Below are 25,449 nucleotides of genomic sequence, written 5' to 3'. Positions count from 1 at the left end.
TCTTCCACACCGATCTCGACAAACCATTTCTGAATGGACCTCGATTTGTGCATGGGGGTATTGTCATGCTGAAACAGGAAAGGGCCTTCCCTAAACTGTTGCCACAAAGTTGGAAGCACAGAATCGTCTATGTCATTGTATGCTGCAGTGTTAAGATTTCCCTTCACTGAAACTAAGGGGCCTAGCCCTACCCATGAAAAACAGCCCCAGACCATTATTCCTCCTCCACCAAACTTTACAGTGGGGCAGGTGGCACTCTCCTAGCATCCACCATACCCAGATTTGTCCATCGGACTGCCAGATGGTGAAATGTGATTTATCACTCCAGAGAATGTGTTGTGGAGTGGTAGTTTTAATGACTCCAACCTAAGTGTATGTGAACTTCCGTCTTCAACTGTATGTATATATATATTTACTTTAATTTAACTAGGCAAGTCAGTTAAAGAACAAATTCTTATTTACAATGACGGCCTACCTCGGCCATACCCTAACCCGGACGATGCTGGGCCCATTGTGTGTCACCCTATGGGACTCCCAATCACAGCCGGTTGTGAGCCAGGGTCTGTAGTGACGCCTCTAGCACTAAGACACAGTGCCTTAGTCCACTGCGCAACCGGGAGCCCCAGTATTTAGACTTACATTGCTTCTTCTTTGACTAAACTACAATAGGTGATAATTGAGTTGTTAACTATAAAACAGAATTTGCTTTTAGGCTAAACATTTGTAAAATTTCCCTCAACTTCAACCCCATTAAATGCATTGAATGGATGTGGGTTAAGTTATGTCTACATACGGTTGCTAATTTAAAAAACTCACAAAAGCTACGAGGAAGGCTTTGAGGCCGAAACGTAAAGCTTATTAAAGATCAGTGATACTACCAAGAGCAGTGTGCGGGTTTCTTCTTTTTTGTCATCTTATTCAACTGTTACCATGCACCTGCAAAAAAAGATAGCTCAGATGTGCGTTAATTTTTGAATTTTGAATGAAGATCCTAAAAGTAGAGCCCCAACATCTAAATAGGTACAACATCTGTAAAGCAGAGCTCCGCCTGACCACAGGGGTGGCAGGCAGCCTAGTGGTTAGAGTGTTGGGACAGTCAATCGTCCGGGTTAGGGTATGGTTGCTAGATCGAATCCCGAGCTGACAAGGTAAAATCTTTTCTTCTGCCCCTGAACAAGGCAGTTAGTCCACTCTTCCTAGGCTGTCACTGTAAGTAAGAATTTGTTCTTAACTGATATGACTAGTTAAACAAAGGTTAAATTCAAAATAAAATACCAGTCAAGCTGTAGGTAGTGTTAGTTAGCTACGTATGTTTGTCTGTGCTGTGTGCTAGTCATTTGAACAAACAGCTTGGTGCTTTCAACAACATGTCAATACCTCTAACAAAGACAAGTAGTGATGCAGTTCATCTCTACTTTTATCCAGGAGATAATTGATGTTGATTCACTTGACCATATGACTGGGCAATAGTCGAGGTGTAACAAAAACTAGGGCCTGTCGGACTAGCGATGACACGAAAGTAGAGCAGCACTTTATTACGGATAGACCATCTTACCAATTACCGTTGCATCAGTATGTTTTTACCATAATAGTTTACTATCCAGGGTTACATCAAGCAGTTGAGTCACCTTAACTTGCTTAATTTCCACATTAATCATTACAGGATTTAGTTAAGCTTTAGGGTTTAGTGAATGGTTTGTCCCAAATAAAATGCTTTTAGTTTTAGAAATATCGTGCCGACAGAGATAAACACCTCTCTGGGAAGAAGAAGGGCAGGGGTGTATGCTTCATGATTAATGACCCATGGTGTAATCTTACGCAGCAGCTGCTCTTCCTGGGGTTTATTATGGATCCCCATTAGTTCCTGCCAAGGCAGCAGCTACTCTTCTTGGGGTTTATTATGGATCCCCATTAGCTCCTGCCAAGGCAGCAACTAATCTTCCTGGGATTTATTATGGATGCCCATTAGTTCGTGCCAAAGCAGCAGCTACTCTTCCTGGGGTTTATTATGGATCCCCATTAATTCGTGCCAAGGCAGCAGCTAATCTTCCTTGGGTCCAGAAAAATGAAGGCAGTTTATAACATTTTAAAAACATTGCAATACATTCACAGACTGTGTGCCCTCAGGCCCCTACTCCACCACTACCACATATATACTGTACAAAATCCATGTATATGAATAGCGCGTATGCTATCGTGTGTGTGTGTATGCATGTGTCTGTGCCTATGTTTGGGTTGCATCACAGTCCCCGCTGTTCCATAAGGTGTTTTTTTAATCTAATTTTACTGCTTTCATGAGTTGATTGATGTGGAATAGAGTTCCATTTAGTCATGGCTCTATTTAGTACTGTGCTCCTTCCATAGTCTGTTCTGGATTTGGGGACTGTGAAGAGACCTCTGGTGGCATGTCTTGTGGGGTATGCATGGGTTTTTGAGCTGTGCCCCAGTAGTTCAAACAGACAACTCAGTGCTTTCAACATGTCAATACCTCTCAAACACAAGTAGTGATGAAGTCAATCTCTCCTCTACTTTGAGCTAGGAGAGATTGACATGCATATTATTAATATTAACTCTCTGTGTACATCTCATCAGTTATCGTCACAGCTGTGTATATACCCCCTCAAGCAGACACCACGACGGCCCTCAAGGAACTTTACTGGTATCTATGTAAACTGGAAACCATATATCCTGAGGCTGCATTTATTGTAGATGGGGATTTTAACAAAGAACATTTGAGAATGAGGCTACCTAAATTCTATCAGCATATTGATTGCAGTACTTGGTTTGTAATACCCTCGATGACTGCTACTCTAACTTCCGTGATGCATACAAGGCCCTCCCTCGCCTTCCCTTCGGCAAATCCGACCATGACTCTATCTTGCTCCTACCGTCTTATAGGCAGAAACTCAAACAGGATATACCCGTGACTAGAACCATTCAACGCTGGTCTGACCAATCTTAATCCACGCTTCAAGATTGTTTTGATCATGCGGACTGGGAAATGTTCCGGGCTTTGACTATGCTAGTACTTCCTGGTTTGGGGGCTTATCTAAACTTATGAAGGGGAAGCTCCAGATATCCCAGAATAAGCTGATCAGGGTAGTATTGAAGGTGAGTCCACGTACACACATAGTCAGGAGCTGCTTTCAGGAACTAAACTGGCTACCTGTTGAGGCTAGGGTGTCCCAGATTAGACTAGGTTTAGTTTACAGGAGTATTTATGGTCCTGCGTCCAGATATCTAAGTGATGACTTTCCTCGTGTTAGGGATGCACACAATCACAGCACCAGATCAGGTGTTTCTGATGTGTGCTTATACAGGTTCAGGAGTAATGCTGGGAAAGGTACTTTCTTGTATACTGGAGCCTCAGAACGGAATAAGTTGCCTCTGCCCATAAAAACAATGTCCTCTCTGGGCAGCTTTAAAAGTAAAGTAAAAATATGTTTGATGTCTTCTGAGCCCATATAAATAACCCCTATGATGTAACTGGAATGATGAGATAGATGTTCTTCTTCTATGTTATTGTTTTATTATTTCACTGCCATACTGTGTTCCATCTTGTCCAGCCATCTTGTCTCAAGAGGACCACAATGGGAAATAAGTCCCAGACTGTATTGTGTGTTATCCTCCATGATTTAACAATGGAAATAAGTCCCAGACTGTATTGTGTGTTATCCTCCATGATTTAACAATGGGAAATAAGTCCCAGTCTGTATTGTGTGTTATCCTCCATGATTTAACAATGGGAAATAAGTCCCAGTCTGTATTGTGTGTTATCCTCCATGATTTAACAATGGGAAATAAGTCCCAGTCTGTATTGTGTGTTATCCTCCATGATTTAACAATGGGAAATAAGTCCCAGTCTGTATTGTGTGTTATCCTCCATGATTTAACAATGGGAAATAAGTCCCAGTCTGTATTGTGTGTTATCCTCCATGATTTAACAATGGGAAATAAGTCCCAGTCTGTATTGTGTGTTATCCTCAATGATTTCATTCATGTGCATGTGTGGCTTTTTCAAGTTTTATGTGTGCTTGTTTTTTAAAATGGTCGAATTAATCAACTAAACTAAACTAAGCCTCAGAGAGCAACTTTGATTTATATGCTGACTTGGTGAGTGAGTTTATAAGGAAGTGTAATGTTGTGCCCACTGTGACTATTAAAACCTACCCTAACCAGAAACCGTGGATGGATGGTGGCATTCGCACAAAACTGAAAGCGCCACATTTAACCATGGAAAGAGGTCTGGGAATATGGCTGAATATAAACAGTGTAGTTATTCCCTTCGCAAGACAATCAAACAAGCAAAATGTCGGTATAGGGACAAAGTGAAGTCCTACTTCAACGACTTAGACACGAGACGTATCTGGCAGGGTCTACAGGCAATTACGGACTACAAAAATAAAACCAGCCACGTCACGGACACTGATGTCACGCTTCCAGACAAACTAAACACCTTCTTTGCCCGCTTTGAAGATAATATGGTGCCACTATCGCAGCCCGCTACCAAGAACTGCAGCCCCCCCCTCTCTTTCTCCGTGTCCGACATGAGTAAGACATTTAAACGTGTTAACCCTCACAAGGCTGCTGGCCCAGATGACATCCCTAGCCATGTCCTCAGAGCATGTGCAGGCCAGCTGGTTGGTGTGTTTACAAATATATTAAATCTCTCCCTATCCCAGTCTGCGCTCCCTACATGCTTCAAGATGGCCACCATTGTCCTTGTACCCAAGAAGGCAAAGATAACTGAACTAAATGACTACCGCCCCGTAGCACTCACTTCTGACATCATGAAGTGCTTTGAGAGGCTAGTCAAGGATCATTTTACCTCCACCTTACCTGCCACTCTAGACCCACTTCAGTTTGCATATCGCCCCAACTGGTCCACAGACGAAGCAATCGCAATCACACTGCACACTGCCCTAACCCATCTGGACAAGAGGAATACCTATGTAAGAATGCTGTTCATTGACTACAGCTCAGCATTCAACACCATAGTACCCTCCAAGCTCATCATCAAGCTGGAGGCCATGGGTCTTAACCCCGCCCTGTGCAAAAGGGTCCTGGACTTTCTAACGGCCGCCCCCAGGTGTTTAAGGTAGGAAACAACATCTCCACTTTGCTGACCCTTAACACTGAAGCCTATGAATGGTGCATGCTCAGCCCCCTCCTGTACTCCCTGTTCACCCACGACTTGAGGCGTGGTCATGCACGCCTCAAACTCAATAATCAAGTTTGCAGATGACACAACAGTAGTGGGCCTGATTACCAACAACGATGAGACAGCCTACAGGAACATGGTGAGGGCACTCGGAGTGCGGTGTCAGGAAAACAACCTCTCACTCACCGTCAACAAAATAAAGAAGATGATCATGGACTTCAGGAAACAGCAGCAACTGCACCGCCCTCAACCGCAAGGCTCTCCAGAGGGTGGTGCTTTCTGCACAATGCATCACCGTGGGCAAACTACCTGCCCTCTAAGACACCTACAGCACCCGATGTCACAGGAAGGCCAAAAAGATCATCAAGAACAATAACCACCCGAGCCACTGCCTGTTCACCCCATTTACCATCCAGAAGGCGAGGTCAGTACAGGTGCATCAAAACTGGGACCGAGAGACTGAAAAACAGGTTTTATCTCAAGGCCATCAGACTGAAAGGCGTCCGCCTAATTTGAGACTTAAATCCCTGTCCACTTTAATAAATGGATCACTAGTCACTTTTAAACAATGACACCTTAATAATTTTAACTTGTCTTACTCTACTCATCTCATATGTGCACTACTGTTCAAAAGTTTGGGGTCACTTAGACATTTTCTGTCCATTAAAATATAATCAAATTGATCCGAAATACAGTGTAGACATTGTTAATGTTGTAAATGACTATTGTAGCTGGAAAAGGCAGATTTTTTTATGGAATATCTACATTGGCGTACAGAGGCACATTATCAGCAACCATCACTCCTGTGTTCCAATGGCACGATGGGTTAGCCAATCCAAGTTTATAATTTTATAAGGCTAATTGATCATTAGAAAACCATTTGCAATCATGTTAGTCAGCTGATAACTGTTGTTCTGATTAAAACTGGCCTTCTTAAGACTAGTTGAGTATCTGGAGCATCAGCATTTGTAGGTTCGATTACAGGCTCAAAATGGCCAGAAACAAAGAACTTTCTTCTAAAACTTGTGAGTCAATTCTTCCTGTGAGAAACAAAGGCTATTCTATGCGAAAATTGCCAAACAACTGAAGATCTCATACAATGCTGTGTACTACTCCCTTCACTGAACATCTCAAACGGGCTTTAACCAGAATAGAAAGAGGAGTGGGAAGCCCTGGTGCACAACTGAGCAAGAGGACAAGTGCATTAGTGTGTCTAGTTTGAGAAACAGACTCCTCACAAATCCTCAACTGGCAGCTTCATTAAATAGTACCCGCAAAACACCAGTCTCAATGTCAACAGTGAAGAGGCGACTCCAGGATGCTGGCCCCTCAGTCAACTTAACAGATTTTGCATTTTGCAGGTCCTCAGATCCTCAAAAGGTTCTACAGCTGCAACACTGAGAGCATCCTGACTGGTTGCAGCACTGCCTGGTACAGCAACTGCTGAGCCTCCGACCGCAAGGCGCTACAAAGGGTAGTGCTTACGGCCCAGTACATCACTGGGACTAAACTGCCTGCCATCCAGGACCTCTATACCAGGCAGTGTCAGAGGAAGGCCCTAACAATTGTCAAAGACCCCAGCCACCCCAGTCATAGACTGTTCTCTCTGCTACCTCATGGCAAGCGATACCAGACCACCAAGTCTGGGACCAAAATACTTCTCAAATGCTTTTACCCCCAAGCCATAAGACTCCTGAACAGCTAATCAAATGGCTACCCGGACTATGCTACCAGAGAAAATCAAGTCAGAGTCAAGACCAAGACCGAAGAGGGGCGAGACCTAACTCTCCACACAAACCTTTCATTAGCTAGGCTAAACTCTCTACACTCTCCTTACCAACCTGTTTCACTAGCTAGGACTAACTTTCCACTCCCTCCACACCAACCTGTTCCACTAGCTATGCCTAACTCTCCACTCTATCCACACCAACCTTTCACTAGCCATGCCTAACTCTCCAAACAAACCTGTTTCACTAGCTAGGTCTAACTCTCAACTTTCTACACCAACCTGTTTCACTAGCTACACCCAACTCTCCTTACCAACCTGTTTCACTAGCTAGGACTAACTTTCCACTCCCTCCACACCAACCTGTTCCACTAGCTATGCCTAACTCTCCACTCTATCCACACCAACCTTTCACTAGCCATGCCTAACTCTCCAAACAAACCTGTTTCACTAGCTAGGTCTAACTCTCAACTTTCTACACCAACCTGTTTCACTAGCTACACCCAACTCTCAAAGCCAACCTGCTTCACTAGCTAGAACCAACTCTCCACACTAAAATGTTTTACTAACTCTCCACACCAACATGTTTCACTAGCGAAGACTACATCTTCACACTCTCCACACCAACCTGTTTCACTATCTAGGCCTAACACCTCACACTCTCCAAACCAACCTTTCACTAGCCATGCCGAACTCTGCCCACGAACTGTTTCACTAACTATGCCTAGCTCTCCAAACCAACCTGTTTCACTAGCTACAACTAACTATCCACGCCAACCTGTTTCACTACCTACACCCAAATCTCAACGCCAACCTGTTTCACTAGCTAGGACTAACTTTGCACTCTCTCCACACCAACCTGTTTCGCTAGCTAGTCCTAACTCTCCACACTAAATGTTTTTACTAACTCTCCACACCAACCTGTTTCACTTTCTAGGCCTAACTCTCATCTCTCTTCACAACAAGCTGTTTCACTATCTAGGCCTAACGCTTCACACTCTTCACACCAAGCTGTTTCACTATCTAGGCTAAACTATCCAGACCAACATGTTTCACTACCTAAGCCTAACTCTCCAAACCAACCTACTTCACCAGCTAGGCCTAACTCTCCACTCCAACATGTTTCACTAGCTAGGCCTAACCCTCTACTCTCTCCACACCGACCTGTTTCATTAGCTAGGCATAACTTTCCATTCTCTCCTCAGCAAGTTATGTCACAGGCTAGGCCTAACTCTCCACATAAACACATTCCACCAGCTAGGCCTAACTCTCCACTCTCTCCATATTGACCTGTTTCACTTGCTAGGCCTAATTTTTCACAACAGCCTGTAATACTAGCTATGCCTAACTCGCCACACCAACATGCTTCACTACCTATGATCAACTCTCCACACCAACATGATTCAATAGCTAGGCCTGACTCTCCACACCAACCTGTTTTGATAGCTAGGCCTAAATCTCCACAGTTACATGTTTTACTAGCTAGGCCTTACTCTCCACACCAATGTTTTTAAATAGCTAGGCCTAACTCTCCAGGCTCTCAACACCAACCTGTTTCACTAGATAGGCACATCTATTCACTCTCCACATGCCTACATCTCCACACCAACTTCTTTCACAAGCTACGCCACTCTCTCCACACCAACCTGTTTCACTACCTAGGATTAGCTAGGATTAGATGGCGCCGGAGAAGAAGGCAGACGTTTTACCCCAACCGATTATGTTTTATTGTTTTATTGTTCATTTATTTGCATTGGTTGTAACTTATTTTTTTTACTTATTTTGTACATAATGATGCCACTACTGTCTTTTATGACCGAAAATAACTTCTGGACATCAGGACTGCAATTACTGTCCACGGACTGGCAGAATCCTTTTTTTCCTTTAACGAGTCTGATGCGCCCGACGCGAACGATATACTCCTTTCTCGGGAACAGGCCCAGATCCCTGTGATTTGTGTGAAGAGGAGGTGGAGAAAAAGGGGCCAGAGGGCGGGCTGCCTCCTGAGAATTCGTAGGCGATGGAATAAACCCCCACTTCCTTCCATTCTGCTAGCAAACGTGCAATCTTTGGACAATAAAATAGATTACCTACACAGAAGATGAAACTACCAACGGGACATTCAAAACTGTCATATCTGAAGCTTCACAGAGATGTGACTGAAATACAACACTATCAACATACAGCTGGCTGGTTTTACGCTGCACCGGCAGGATACAATAGCGGCATCTGGTAAGAAATGGGGAGGTGGACAATGTATTTTTGTAAATAACAGCTGGTGCACGATATCTAAGGAAGTCTCAAACTATTGCTAGCCTGAGGTAGAGTATCTCATGATAAACTGTAGACCACACTACCTACCTAGAGAGTTTTCATCAGTATTCTTCGTAGCTGTTTACATACACCCACAGTCAGAGGCTGAAACTAAGACAGCGTTGAATGAGCTGTGTTCCTCCATAATCAAACAAGATAACGCTCACCGAAAGGCGGCACTCCTAGTGGCCGGGGACTTTACTGCAGGGAAACTTAAATCCGTTTTACCAAATTTCTACCAGCATGTTAAATGTGTAACTAGGGGGGGGGGGGAATAGACCACCTTTACTCCACACACAGAGACGTACAAAGCTCTCCCCCACCCTCCATTTGTCAAATCTGACCATAATTCTATCCTCCTGATTCCTGCTTACAAGCCAAAATTAAAGCATGAAGCACCAGTGACTAGATCAATAAAAAGAAGTGGTCAGATGAAGCAAATGCTAAGCTACAGGATTGTTTTGCTAGTGCAGACTGGAATTGAGGAGTACACCACATCAGTCATTGGCTTCATCAATAAGTCCATCGATGATGTCGTCCCCACAGTGACAGTACGTACATACTCCAACCAGAAGCTATGGATTACAGGCCATATCCACACTGAGCTGAAGGCGTGAGCTACCGCTTTCAAGGAGTGGAACTCTAACCTGGAAGCTTATAAGAAATCCAGCTATGCCATCCGATGAACCATCAAACAGGCAAAGCGTCAATATAGGACTAAGATCGAATCGTACTTCACCGGCTCTGACGCAAGGCAGATGTGGCAGGGTCTGCAAACCATTAGAGACTACAATGGGAAGCCCAGTTTAGAGCTGCCCAGTGACACGAGCCGACCAGACGACCTAAACTACTTCTATGCTCGCTTCGAGGCAAATAACACCGAAACACACATCAGAGCACCAGCTGTTCTGGAAGACTGTGTGATCACGCTCTCCGCAGCCAATGTGAGTAAGACCTTTAAACAGGTCAACATTCACAGGGCCGCAGGGCCAGTCAGATTACCAGAATGTGTACTGCAAGCATGCGCTGACCAACCGGTAAGTGTCTTCACTGACATTTTCAACATCTCCCTGTCTGAGTCTATAATTCCAACATGTTTTAAGCAGACCAACAGGCACTACGCCTGTGCCCAAGAACACTAAGGTAACCTGCCTAAACAACTACCGATCCTTGGCACTCACGTCTGTAGCCATGAAGTGCTTTGAAAGGCTGGTCATGGCTCACATCAACACCATTATCCCAGAAACTGATCCATCACGACTGGTCTGCCGACGTAAAAGCACAAAGGGACTACAACAGACTTCTTCCGTTGCGACGTCCCTCCAAGGCCCTTCTGCTAGCCTGCTATCCCAGGCCCGCTAGCTGTCTGAATCGTCATCTCCAGCCCGCCTAGCTACTCACTGGACCCAATGATCACTCGACTACGCATGCCTCTCCTTAATGTCAATATGCCTTGTCCATTGCTGTTTTGGTTAGTGACTATTGTCTTATTTCACTGTAGAGCCTCCAGCCCTGCTCAATATGCATTAGCTAAATCTCTTGTCCCACCTCCCACACATGCGGTGACCTCATCTGGTTTAATTGATGTCTCTAGAGACAATGCCTCTCTCATCTTCACTCAATGCCTAGGTTTACCTCAACTGCATTCACATCCTACCATACCTTTGTCTGAACATAATGCATTGAATCTATTCTACCACGCCCAGAAACCTGCCCCAGAAACCTGCTCCTTTAACCCTCTGTTCCCGAATGCACTAGACAACCAGTTCTTATAGCCTTTAGCCATACCCTTATCCTATTCCTCCTCTGCTCCTCTTGTGACGTAGAGGTTAATCCAGGATCTGCAGTGCCTAGCTCCACTCCTATTCCCCAGGTGCTGTCATTTGATGACTTCTGTAACCGTAATAGCCTTGGTTTCATGCATGTTAACATTAGAAGCCTCCTCCCTAAGTTTGTTTTATTCACTGCTTTAGCACACTCTGCCAACCCAGATGTCCTAGTCATGTTTGAATCCTGTCTTAGGAAGGCCACCAAAAACCCTGAAATGTCCATCCCTAACTATAACATTTTCCAACAAGATAGAACTGCCAAAGGGGTGGAGTTGCAATCTACTGCAGAGATAGCCTGCAGAGTTCTGTCTTACTATCCAGGTCTGTGCCCAAACAATTTGAGCTTCTACTTTTAAAAATCCATCTTTCCAGAAACAAGTTTCTCACCATTGCCGCTTGCTATAGACCACCTTTTGCCCTCAGCTGTGCCCTGGACACCATGTGAATTGTATCTATCTTCAGAGCTCGTGCTGTTCGGTGACCTAAACTGGGACACCCTTAACACCCTGGCCATCCTACCATCTAAACTTGATGCCTTCAATCTCATACAAATTATCAATGAACCTACCAAGTACAAGCCCAAATCCGTAAACACAGGCACCCTCATAGATATCATCCTAACCAACCTGCCCTCCAAATACACCTCCGCTGTCTTCAACCAGGATCTCAGCGATCACTGCCTCATTGCTTGCTTCCGTAATGGGTCTGCTGTCAAATGACCACCCCTCATCACTGTCAAACGCTCCCTAAAACACTTCAGAGAACGCCTTTCTAACCCACCTGGCCCGGGTATCCTGGAAGGATAGTGACCTCATTCTGTCAGTAGAAGGTTATTCTGGTTATTCTGTAAAAGTGCTTTCCTCACAATCTTAAATAAGCATGCCCCGTTCAAAAAAAAATCATCCAGGAACAGATATGGTTCACTCCAGACCTGACTGCCCATGACCAGCACAAAAACATCCTGTGGTGTACTGCATTAGAATCGAATAGCCACCGTGATATACAACTTTTCAGGGAAGTTAGGTACCAATATACACAGGCAGCTAGGAATGCAAAGGCTAGCTTTTCCAAACAGAAATTTGCATCCTGCAGCACAAACTCAAAAGGTTTTGGAACACTGTAAAGTCCATGGCGAATAAGAGCACCTCCTCCCAGCTGCCCACTGCACTGAGGCTAGGAAACACTGTCACCACTGATAAATCCACAATAATTGAGAATTTCAATACAGATTTTTCTTACGGCCGGCCACGCTTCCACCTGGCCACCCCTACCCTGGTCAACAGCTCTACACCCCCCACAGCAACTTTCCCAAGCCACCCCCATTTTTCCTTCACCCAAATCCAGATAGCTGATGTTCTGAAAGAGCTGCAAAATCTCTACAAATCAGACCCCTACAAATCAGCAGGACTAGACAATCTGGACCCTCTCTTTCTAACATTATAAACTGAAATTGTTGGAACCCTAATTACTAGCCTATTCAACTTCTCTTTTGCATCGTCTGAGATTCCCAAGGATTGGAACGCTGCCGCGGTCTTCGAAGAGGGAGTCACTCTAGACCCAAACAGCTACAGACCTATATCTATCCTACCCTGCCTTTCTAAGGTCTTCGAAAGATAAAATTAACAAACAGATCACCGACCATTTAGAATCCCACCGTACCTTTTCCGCTATACAATCTGGTTTCAGAGCTGGTCATGGGTGCATCTCAGCCATGCTCAAGGTCCTAAAAGATATTATAACTTCCATCGATAAGAGACAATACTATGCAGCTGTACTCATCGACCTGGCCAAGGCTTTCGACTCTGTCAATCGTCACATTCTTATCGGCAGGCTCAACAGCCTTGGTTTCTCAAATGACTGCCTCACCTGGTTCACCAACTACGTCTCAGACAGAGTTCAGTGTGTCAAATCGGAGGGCCTGTTGTCCGGACCTCTGGCAGTCTCTATGTGGGTGCCACAGGGTTCAATTCTCGGGCCGGCTCTCTTCTCTGTATAAATCAATGATGTCGCTCTTGCTGCTGGTGAGTCTCTGATCCACCTCTACGCAGACGACACCATTCTGTATACTTCTGGCCCTTCTTTGGACATTGTGTTAACTAACCTCCAGACGAGCTTCAATTCCATACAACTCTCATTCCGTGGCCTCCAACTGCCCTTAAATGCGAGTAAAACTAAATGCATGCTCTTCAACCGATCGCTACCAGCACCTGCCCGCCTGTCCAACATCACTACGCTGGACGGTTCTATGTGGACAACTACAAATACCTAGGTGTCTGGTTAGACTGTAAACTCTCCTTCCAGACTCACACATCTCCAATCCAAAATTAAATCTAGAATCGGCATCCTATTTCGCAACAAAGCATCCTTCACTCACTACCAAACATACCCTCGTAAAACTGACTATCCTACCGATCCTTGACTTCGGCAATGTCATTTACAAAATAGCCTCCAACACTCTACTCAGCAAATTGGATGCAGTCTATCACAGTGCCATCCGTTTTGTCACCAAAGCCCCAAACACTATCCACCACTGCGAACTGTATGCTCTCGTTGGCTGGCCCTCACTTCATATTAGTCGCCAAACCCACTGGCTCCAGGTCATCTATAAGTCTTTGCTGGTTAATTAAAGCCCCACCTTATCTCAGCTCACTGGTCACCAAAGCAGCACCCACCCGTAGCACGCACTCCAGCAGGTATATTTCACTGGTCACCCCCAAAGCCAATTCCTCCTTTGGCCACCTTTCCTTCCAGTTCTCTGCTGCCAATGACTGGAACGAATTGCAAAAATCACTGAAGCTGGAGACTCATATCACTCTCACTAACTTTATGCACCAGCTGTCAGAGCAGCTCACAGATCACTGCACCTGTACATAGCCCACCTGTACATAGCCCATCTGCCCATCCAACTACCTCATCCCCATATTGTTATTTATTTATTTTTTGCTCCTTTGCACCCCAGTATCTCTACTTGCACATTCATCTTCTGCACATCTATCACTCCAGCCTATTAATCAAGTGATTAACTGCTAAATGTATTGCCTTACCTCCCTTATCTTACCTCATTTCCACACACTGTATTAATACTTTTTTTCTACTGTGTTATTGACTGTATGTTTTGCTTATTCCATGTGTAACTCTGTGTTGTTTGTGTTTCACTGCTTTATCTTGGCCAGGTTGTAGTTGTAAAAGAGAACTTGTTCTCAACTAGCCTACCTGGTTAAATAAAGGTGAAATAAAAAAATACATAATTATAAAAAACTCTAGAACTACTCCAATTTGCATACTGCCCCAACAGATACACAGATGATGCAATCTCTACTGCACTCTACACTGCCCTTTCCCACCTGGACAAAAGGAACACCTATGTGAGAATGCTATTCATTGACTACAGGTCAGCGTTCAACACCATAGTGCCCTCAAAGCTCATCACAAAGTTAAGGACCCTGGGACTAAACACCTCCCTCTGCAACTGGATCCTGGACTTCCTGATGGACCGCCCCCAGGTGGTAAGGGTAAGTAACAACACATCCGCCACGCTGATTCTCAACACATGAGCCCCTCCGGGGTGCGTGCTCAGTCCCCTCCTGTATTCTTGAATTGTTGCATTTTGTGCTTTGTTGCTCAGTCTGCATGCTACGTCATTCTTGTCCCATGTTGCTCTGCGTGTGCTCACTGCTCAATGATTATCTGTACTGTTATTGTAATTGTTTTTAATAACCTGCCCAGGGACTGGGGTTGAAAATTAGCCGGCTGGCTAAAACCGGCACTTTTACTGAAACGTTGATTAATGTGCACTGTCCCTGTAAAAAAATGTAATAAACTCAAACTCCCTGTTCACTCATGACTGCACGGCCAGGCGTGACTTCAACAACATCATTAAGTTTGCCAATGATACAACAGTGTTAGGCCTGATCTCCGACAATGACGAGACAGCCTATAGGAACGAGGTCAGAGACCTGGCCGTGTGGTGCCAGGACAACAACCTTTCCTCAACGTGATCAAGACAAAGGCGATGATTGTGGATTACAGGAAAAAGAGGACTGAGCACGCCCCAATTCTCATCGACGGGGCTGTAGTGGAGTAGGTTGAGAGCTTCAAGTTCCTTGGCATCCACATCACCAACAAACTAACATGGTCCAAGCACACCAAGACAGTCGTGAAGAGGGCAAAACAAAACCTCTTCCCCAACAGGAGACTGAAAAGATTTGACATGGGTCCTCAGATCCTCAAAAGGTTCTACAGATGAACCATCGAGAGCATCCTGACTGGTTGCATCACTGCCTGGTATGGCAACTGCTTGGCCTTCGACTTCAAGGCATTACAGAGGGTCGTGCAAACGGCCCAGTACATCACTGGGCCAAGCTTCCTGCCATCCAGGACTTCTATACCAGGCGGTGTCAGAGGAAGGCCCTAAAAATTGTCAAAGCCACTCTAATCATAGACTGTTCTCTCTGCTACCGCACGGCAAGCAGTACCAGAGCGCCAAGTCAAGATCCAAGAGGCTTCTAAACAGCTTCTACCCCCAAGCCATTAGACTCCTGAACATCTAATTAAATGTCTACCCAGACTACTTGCGTTGACCCCCCCCTTCCTCTTTTACACCGCGGCTACTCTATGTTGTTATCATCTACAGTCACTTTAATAACTCTACCTACATGTATCTCAACTAACCGGCACATTGACTCTGTACCGGTACCCCCCTGTATATAGTCTCGCTATTGTTAGTTTACTGTTGCTCTTATCTGTATTTTTTTTAAACTGCATTGTTGGTTAGGGGCTCGTAAGTAAGCATTTCACCTATTCGGTCCATGTGACTAATACAATTTGATTTGATTTGATTTGCTTAACTCTCCACACCAACGTGTTTCAATAGCTAGGCCTAACTCTCCACACTCTACACACCAAACTGTTACACTAGTTACTACAAATTTTCCTCACCAACCTGTTTGGCTAGCTAGGACTACATTTCCACTCTCTCCACACTACCCTGTTTCATCATCTTCTCTCTTTCCACACCAACCTGTTTCACAATCTAGGCCTAACGCTAAACACTCTCCACACCAACCTGGTTCACTATCAAGAAAACAATTTCACTTTCTCCACCAATCTGTTTTGCTAGCTAGGCCTAACTCTCCAGACTCACAACACCAACCTGTTTCACTAGCTATGACTAACTCTCCATACCAACCTGTTTCACTTGCTAGGCCTAACTCTCCATTCTCTTCACACCAATCTGTCTCCCTAGCCAGGCCTGACACTCTACATCAACGTGTTTCATTAGATAGGCCTATCTCTCCATACAAACCTTTTTTACTAGCTCGGCCTAACTCTAGCAAACCAACATTTTTCACGAGCTAGACCTAACTCTCCACACCAACCTGTTTCACTAGCTAGGCAAACATCTTCACTCTCCAAACCAACCTTTTTCACTAGCTAGGCCTAACTCTCCACACCATTCTTTTTCACCAGCTAGGCCTTACTCTCCACACCAACATGTTACACTAGCTAGGATGAACACTCCACATTCTCCACAACAGACAGCCTATTTCACTAGCTTTGCCTATCTCTATACACCAACCTGTTTCATTAGATAGGCCTAAAACTCTACATCATCCTGGTTCACTAGCTCGGCCTTACATTCCACTCTCCACACCACATTTTATCACAAGCTAGGTCTAACTATCCACTCTCTCCATACAAACCTGTTTCACTAGCTAGGCCTAACTCTCCACACTAACCTGTTTCACTAGCTAGGCCTAACTTTCCGCTCTCCACACCAACGTTTTTTACAAGCTAGGCCAAACAGTTCATACTCGCCAAACCAATCTTTTTCAGCAGCTAGGCTGAGCTCTCCAAACTCTCAACACCAACCTGTTTCACTATCTAGCCATAGTATAGCGCTACACACTCTCAACACCAACCTGTTTCACTATCTAGGCATAGCATAGCATTACGCACTCTCCACACCAATGTGTTTCACTAGCTAGTCTTAATTCACCACACAAACCATGTTTAAACTAGTTAGGTTCAACACTCAATGCTCTACACACCAACCTGTTTCACTAGTTAGCCCTAACTCTCCACACCATCCTGTTTCACTTGCTAAGACTAACACTCCACTTTCTCCACACCAACCTGTTTCTCTACCTATTCTTAACTTTCCACACCAACCTGTTTAACACTCCACAAACTGCACACCGAGCTGTTTCACTAAATACGCCTAACTCTCCACACACTGCACACCAACCAAGTTTCACTAGATCGGCCTAAATCTCCACCCAACCTGTTTTATTAGATAAGCTTAATTTTCCACACCTACCTGGTTCACTAGCTAGGTCTAACTCTCAACTCTTTACACCACCCTGTTTCACTAGCTACACCTAACTCTCCACTCACTCCACCCCAACCTGTTTCACTAGCTAGGCTGAACTCTCTACACTCTCAACACCAACCTGTTTCGCTAGCCTTGCCTAATTTTCCAAACCAACTTGTTTCATTAGCTAGGTCTAACTTCCTAAACCAACCTGTTTCATTAGCTAGGTCTAACTTCCCACACCAACTTGTTTCATTAGCTAGGTCTAACTTTCCACACCAACCTGTTTCACAAGCTAGGCCGAGAACTACACCAACCTGGTTCACTAGCTAACTTTTCACTCTTCACGCCATCCTGGTCGCATCTCTGGTAACCTAACTGATAGAATGTACAACCACCCGGCTTGGGTAGCATCCCTAGGTTGTGTTGGGACAATATCTCGTGGAAAGTATGAATAAATTCATCAAAATAAAGTTTTCAATGAAAATACGTCAATCATTATTTGAATATGTTGGTAACCCGTTGTACAAAAGTAATAATGTCCTCGAAGCCGGTGTTTGGAGGATATATTTAACAACATCTGTGACTATATCGTCCAAACACCTGCTTCATAGAGATTATTTTATTTTATATTGAACCCTATTTTACCAGGTAAATTGACTGAGAAAACATTCTCATTTACAGCAACGACAACGGGAACACAGGGGAGGGGAAGGGGGACGAATGAGCCAATTGGAAACTGGGGATGATTAGGTGGCCGTGATAGTAGGAAGAACAGATTGGTAATTTACTTCAACACTATACTTCAATATCCACCACTAAAATGCAATATTTTCAACTACACTTTAATATCCAGCACTACACTTTAATATCCACCACTATACTTCAATATCCACCACTATACTTTAATATCCACCACTACACTTCAATATCCACCACTACACTTCAATATCCATCACTATACCTGAATATCCACCACTATACCTGAATATCCAACACTATACCTGAATATCCACCACTGCACTTCAATATCCACCACTACACTTCAATATCCACCACTATACCGGAATATCCACCACTATACCTGAATATCCACCACTACACTTCAATATCCACCACTACACTTCAGTATCCAACACTACACTTCAATATTTTCAACTACACTTCAATATCCACAACTACACTTCAATATCCACCACTACACTTCAATATCCACCACTACACTTCAAAATCCAACACTACACTTCAATATCCACCACTATATTTCAAAATGTTCAACTACACTTCAATATCCACCACTACACTTCAATATCCACTACTACACTTCCATATCCAACACTACACTTCAATATTTTCAACTACACTTCAATATCCACAACTACACTTCAATATCCACCACTACACTTCAATATCCACCACTACACTTCAAAATCCACAACTACACTTCAATATCCACCACTACACTTCAATATCCACCACTACACTTCAAAATCCAACACTACACTTCAATATCCACCACTATATTTCAAAATGTTCAACTACACTTCAATATCCACCACTACACTTCAATATCCACCACTACACTTCAGTATCCAACACTACACTTCAATATTTTCAACTACACTTCAATATCCACAACTACACTTCAATATCCACCACTACACTTCAATATCCACCACTACACTTCAAAATCCAACACTACACTTCAATATCCACCACTATATTTCAAAATGTTCAACTACACTTCAGTATCCAACACTACAATTCAATATTTTCAACTACACTTCAATATCCACAACTACACTTCAATATCCACCACTACACTTCAATATCCACCACTACACTTCAAAATCCAACACTACACTTCAATATCCACCACTATATTTCAATATCCACCACTACACTTCAATATTTTCAACTACACTTCAATATCCATCACTATACTTTAATATCCACCACTATACCTGAATATCCACCACTATACCTGAATATCCACCACTACACTTCAATATCCACTACTACACTTCCATATCCACCACTACACTTCAATATCACCACTATATTTCAATATCCACCACTCTACCTGAATATCCACCACTACACTTCAATATGTTCAACTACACTTCAATATCCACCACTATACTTCAATATCCACCACTACACTTCAATATTTTCAACTACACTTCAATATCCACCACTATACCTGAATATCCACCACTACACTTCAATATCCACCACTACACTTCAATATCCACCACTATACTTCAATATCCACCACTACACTTCAATATCCACCACCACACTTCAATATCCACCACTACACTTCAATATCCACCACTATACTTTAATATCCACCACTATACTTTAGATCCAGAAAACCACGGAGTATAGAAATATACCCTCAAACAACCATCCTACATCTTGAAATATCAGCTGCTACCACTGAACATCAATACTCAACCTAATCTCATCATAAATTGCCTCAATTACTCTTACACTATATTACCAAAAGTATCTGGACACCTGGTTGTCGAACATCTCATTCCAAAATCATGGTCATTAATATGGAGTCGGTCCTCCCTTTGCTGCTATAACAGCCTTCACTCTCGTGGGAAAGCTTTCCACTAGATGTTGGAACATTGTTGCAGGGACTTGCTTCCATTCAGCCACGAGCATTGGTGAGGTCCAATGGCAGTGTGCTTCACAACACTCCAGCCAATGCTTTAGCATTGTGCGTGGTGATCTTAGGCTTGTGTGCGGCAGCTTGGCCATGGAAACCCATTTTATGAGCTCCCGACAAACAATTATTGTGCTGACGTTGCTTCCAGAGACAGCTTAGAACTCAATAGTGAGTGTTGCAACCGTGTTGCAACCGAGGACAGACGATTTTTACACGCTACACACTTTAGCATTCGGCAGTCTCGTTCTGTGAGCTTGTGTGGTCTACCACTTCGCGGCAGAGCTGTTGTTGCTCCTAGACTTTCTTACTTCACAATAACAACACTCACAGTTGACCGAGGCAGCTCCAGCAGGACAGAAATGTGGTATCCTATGACGCTGCCACATTGAAAGTCACTGAGCTCTTCAGTAAGGCCATTCTACTGCCAATGTTTGTCTATGGAGATTGCATGGCTGTGCGCTCAGATTTATACATCTGTCAGAAAGAGGTGTGGCTGAAATAGCTGAATCCAGTCATTTGAAGGGGTGTCCACATACATTTGTATATATAGTGTATGAAGTGGTGTCCACATACTTCTGTATATATAGTGTATGAAGGGGTGTACACATACTTCTGTATATATAGTGTATGAATGGGTGTCCACATACTTCTGTTTATATAGTGTATGAATGGGTGTCCACATACTTCTGTATATATAGTGTATGAAGGGGTGTCCACATACTTCTGTATATATAGTGTATGAAGGGGTGTCCACATACTTCTGTATATATAGTGTATGAAGGGGTGTCCACATACTTCTGTATATATAGTGTATGAAGGGGTGTCCACATACCTCTATATATATAGTGTATGTCCATCAACCAAGTATGTCAAGTCTGTTGACATACAGGAAGTTTTTGTCAAATGTGACAAATCCTATGTCTACTCAATATAAACACATTAATCAACATTACCCCTTTAAAATGAGGTAGTGAGTGGTCCTGGGCCTGTGTGGGCCTAACCCTGTAGTGAGTGGTCCTGGGCCTGTGTGGGCCTAACCCTGTAGTGAGTGGTCCTGGGCCTGTGTGGGTCATACCCTGTAGTGAGTGGTCCTGGGCCTGTGTGGGTCTAACACTGTAGTGAGTGGTCCTGGGCCTGTGTGGGCCTAACCCTGTGCCCAATAATGTTTGTACCCTGTGCTGCTACCATGCTGTGTTGCTACCGTGTTGTTGTCATGTTGTGTTGCTACCATATTGTTGTCCTGTTGTGTTGCTACCATGCTGTGTTGCTACCATGTTGTTGTCCTGTTGTGTTGCTACCATGTTGTAGTTATGTTGTTTTGCTACCATGTTGTCATGTTGTGTTGCTACCATGCTGTGTTGTCATGTGTTGCTGCCATGCTATGTTGTTGTCTTAGGTCTCTCTTTATGTAGTGTTGTCTCTCTTGTCATGATGTATTTTTCGTCCTATATTTTTATTGAATGTATTTTTAATCCCAGCCCCCGTTCCCGCAGGAGGCCTTTGCCTTTTGGTAGGCCGCCATTGTAAATAAGAATTTGTTCTTAACTGACTTGCCTAATGAAATAAAATGACAAATCAAAAACTAATTTCCAAGGTGTCCTCCCAGTGTGGTCTATAATCCGTCTTTGTTGCTCCGCCCCTTTAACACCCGGCCTGGCCAGTTGGACTTTCCCAAAGCTGCTTTACTGTCCAACAGCCAAACTAGGGAGAACGACACAGCGGAAAATAAAATCTACACACATACAGAGAGAACACACAGAAACCTCCTCTTTCTGTCCCCCAATACTCACAGAGATGGCCGAGCCGTACCCCATGGAGGGGGCAATATAGGGCCGCGTCAACACCGTCTCCGGCAGAACACTGTCGCTGCTTCCCCCTGCTCTTTGTGCTCTTTGAAAGGGAGTTCATGCCTTATAATAACGTACAGTAATTATTTATTCTGGTAAGCCGGCTCAAACACTCTGCCACAGAACTACAGGAAGTTTCCCTTTGACTGCTGCCTGTCAGGCCTGACCTCTCTCTCTCTCTCTCTCTCTCTCTCTCTCTCTCTCTCTCTCCCGCTCTCTCTCTGTGCCTCTATCTCTCTTTCTCTTTCTCTCTGTCTCTCTGTCTCTCCTCCTGGTCTCTATTATGTATAATATCCACAGTGTTTCAGAGAAGAACCAAGTCAACAGGTCGTGGGAAGGAGTCCAAGCACACCAAGAAGTCTGGCTTTTGGTTTCAAATTGCAATGATCCCTCGTAGTTAATCCAAATGAATTCCAAATCAGGAATTCCAGAGCCAACCAAGAGCCAAGCGATGCAGAGGTTCCTTATGTCTCATAATGATGATTTATCTTCAATGCCAGAGCCTAACCAAGAGCAAAATCAGTATTCCATAGGTCTGAGAAAGCCATTCACCACCATTTTCCTTGTGTTAACTCAGTAAGCAGTGGTATCCACTACAACCTCTCTCAAGGGTTGTCGGACTGCTGTCTCCTCAGGAAAGAAGGAGGGAGTTAGTCGGCTCACCACCAATCACTTCCAGTTAAGCTCTGTTCAGATGGCATTTACCCAACGACATCTGATGACGACTTAAGCTGGTCAGAGTTAGATATTGAGTTCCTTGTCTTGTCTACTGAAACTGTAAGGTTAGAGCCTTGTCTTGTCTACTGTACTGTAGGGTTAGAGTATTGCCTTGTCTATTGTACTGTGGGGTTAGAACATTGTCTTGTCTACTGTACTGTAGGGTTAGAGCCTTGTCTTGTCTATTGTACTGTGGGGTTAGAGCCTTGTCTTGTCTATTGTACTGTAGGGTTAGAGCCTTGTCTTGTCTACTGTACTGTAGGGTTAGAGCCTTGTCTTGTCTATTGTACTGTAGGGTTAGAGCCTTGTCTTGTCTATTGTACTGTGGGGTTAGAGCCTTGTCTTGTCTAATGTACTGTAGGGTTAGAACCTTGTCCTGTCTATTGTACTGTAGGGTTAGAACCTTGTCCTGTCTACTGTACTGTAGGGTTAGAGCCTTGTGTTGTCTACTGTGCTGTACTGTAGGGTTAGCGCCTTGTCTTGTCTATTGTACTGTGGGGTTAGGGCCTTGTCTTGTCTATTGTACTATAGGGTTAGGGCCTTGTCTTTTCTATTCTACTGTAGGGTTAGGGACTTGTCTTGTCTACTGTACTGTACTGTAGGGTAGAGCCTTGTCTTGTCTACTGTATTGTACTGTAGGGTTAGAGCCTTGTCTTGTCTATTGTACTGTAGGGTTAGGGCCTTGTCTTGTCTATTGTACTGTGGGGTTAGAGCCTTGTCTTGTCTATTGCACTGTAGGGTAGAGCCTTGTCTTGTCTACTGTACTGTACTGTAGGGTTGGGGCCTTGTCCTGTCTACTGTACTGTAGGCTTAAAGCCTGGTCTTGGCTACTGTACTGTAGGGTTAGGGCCTTGTCTTGTCTACTGTATTGTAGGGTTAGAGCCTTGTCTTGTCTACTGCATTGTAGGGTTGGAGCCTTGTCTTGACTACTGTATTGTCCTGTAGGGTTAGAGCCTTGTCTTGTCTATTGTATTGTACTGTAGGGTTAGAGCCTTGTCTTGTCTATTGTATTGTACTGTAGGGTTAGAGCCTTGTCTTGTCTATTGTACTGTAGGGTTAGAGCCTTGTCTTGTCTACTGTATTGTACTGTAGGGTTAGGGCCTTGTCTTGTCTACTGTACTGTAGGGTTAGGGCCTTGTCTTGTCTACTGTACTGTAGGGTTAGGGCCTTGTCTTGTCTGCTGTACTGTACTATAGGGTTAGAGCCTTGTCTTGTCTACTGTATTGTACTGCAGGGTTAGAGCCTTGTCTTGAATATTGTACTGTAGGGTTAGAGCCTTGTCTTGTGTACTATACTGTACTATAGGGTTAGAGCCTTGTCTTGTCTAATGTACTGTAGGGTTAGAACCTTGTCTTGTCTATTGTGCTGAAGGGTTAGAGCCTTGTCTTGTCTATTGTACTGTGGGGTTAGGGCCTTGTCTTGTCTATTGTACTATAGGGTTAGGGCCTTGTCTTTTCTATTCTACTGTAGGGTTAGGGACTTGTCTTGTCTACTGTACTGTACTGTAGGGTAGAGCCTTGTCTTGTCTACTGTATTGTACTGTAGGGTTAGAGCCTTGTCTTGTCTATTGTACTGTAGGGTTAGGGCCTTGTCTTGTCTATTGTACTGTGGGGTTAGAGCCTTGTCTTGTCTATTGCACTGTAGGGTAGAGCCTTGTCTTGTCTACTGTACTGTACTGTAGGGTTGGGGCCTTGTCCTGTCTACTGTACTGTAGGCTTAAAGCCTGGTCTTGGCTACTGTACTGTAGGGTTAGGGCCTTGTCTTGTCTACTGTATTGTAGGGTTAGAGCCTTGTCTTGTCTACTGCATTGTAGGGTTGGAGCCTTGTCTTGACTACTGTATTGTCCTGTAGGGTTAGAGCCTTGTCTTGTCTATTGTATTGTACTGTAGGGTTAGAGCCTTGTCTTGTCTATTGTATTGTACTGTAGGGTTAGAGCCTTGTCTTGTCTATTGTACTGTAGGGTTAGAGCCTTGTCTTGTCTACTGTATTGTACTGTAGGGTTAGGGCCTTGTCTTGTCTACTGTACTGTAGGGTTAGGGCCTTGTCTTGTCTACTGTACTGTAGGGTTAGGGCCTTGTCTTGTCTGCTGTACTGTACTATAGGGTTAGAGCCTTGTCTTGTCTACTGTATTGTACTGTAGGGTTAGAGCCTTGTCTTGTCTATCGTACTGTAGGGTTAGGGCCTTGTCTTGTCTATTGTACTGTAGGGTTATAGCCTTGTCTTGTCTACTGTATTGTACTGTAGGGTTAGGGCCTTGTCTTGTCTACTGTACTGTAGGGTTAGAGCCTTGTCTTGTCTACTATACTGTAGGGTTAGGGCCTTGTCTTGTCTATTGTACCGTAGGGTTAGAGCCTTGTCTTGTCTAATGTACTGTACTTTTGGGTTAGAGCCTTTCTTGTCTACTGTACTGTAAGGTTAGAGCCTTGTCTTGTCTACTGTATTGTACTCTAGGGTTAGAGCCGTGTCTTGTCTATTGTAATATAGGGTTAGAGCCCTGTCTTGTCTACTGTATTGTACTGTAGGGTTACAGCCTTGTCTTGTCTACTGTACTGTACTGCAGGGTTAGGGCCTTGTCTTGTCTACTGTACTGTGGGGTTAGAGCCTTGTCTTGTCTACTGTACTGTAGGGTTAGAGCCTTGTCTTGTCTATTGCACTGTAGGGTTAGAGCCTTGTCTTGTCTACTGTACTGTAGGGTTAGAGACTTGTCTTGTCTACTGTACTGTAGTGTAGGGTAGAGCCTTGTCTTGTCTACTGTACTGTACTGTAGGGTTGGGGCCTTGTCTTGTCTACTGTATTGTACTGTAGAGTTAGAGCCTTATCTTGTCTACTGTACTGTACTGAGGGTTAAAGCCTGGTCTTGTCT

At 44.1% G+C, this 25,449-nt stretch overlaps 1 protein-coding gene across 1 annotated transcript in view; it reads right to left on the bottom strand.

Moving 5' to 3' along the window:
- rims2b (regulating synaptic membrane exocytosis 2b) overlaps positions 1-22,489 on the bottom strand; it is a 181,011-nt gene extending 158,522 nt beyond the window's left edge. Inside the window, exon 1 of the mRNA XM_031789285.1 lies at positions 21,813-22,489. The gene's annotated coding sequence lies outside the window, so the exon portion shown is untranslated. The remainder of the gene's footprint in view (positions 1-21,812) is intronic.
- Between the last annotated feature and the right edge of the window lie 2,960 nt (positions 22,490-25,449).

This window comes from Oncorhynchus kisutch, linkage group LG14, assembly GCF_002021735.2.
Source record: "Oncorhynchus kisutch isolate 150728-3 linkage group LG14, Okis_V2, whole genome shotgun sequence".
NCBI lineage: Eukaryota > Metazoa > Chordata > Actinopteri > Salmoniformes > Salmonidae > Oncorhynchus > Oncorhynchus kisutch.
The sequence above is the reverse complement of the archived record's forward strand: the minus strand, read 5'-3'. Positions and strand labels throughout refer to the sequence as shown.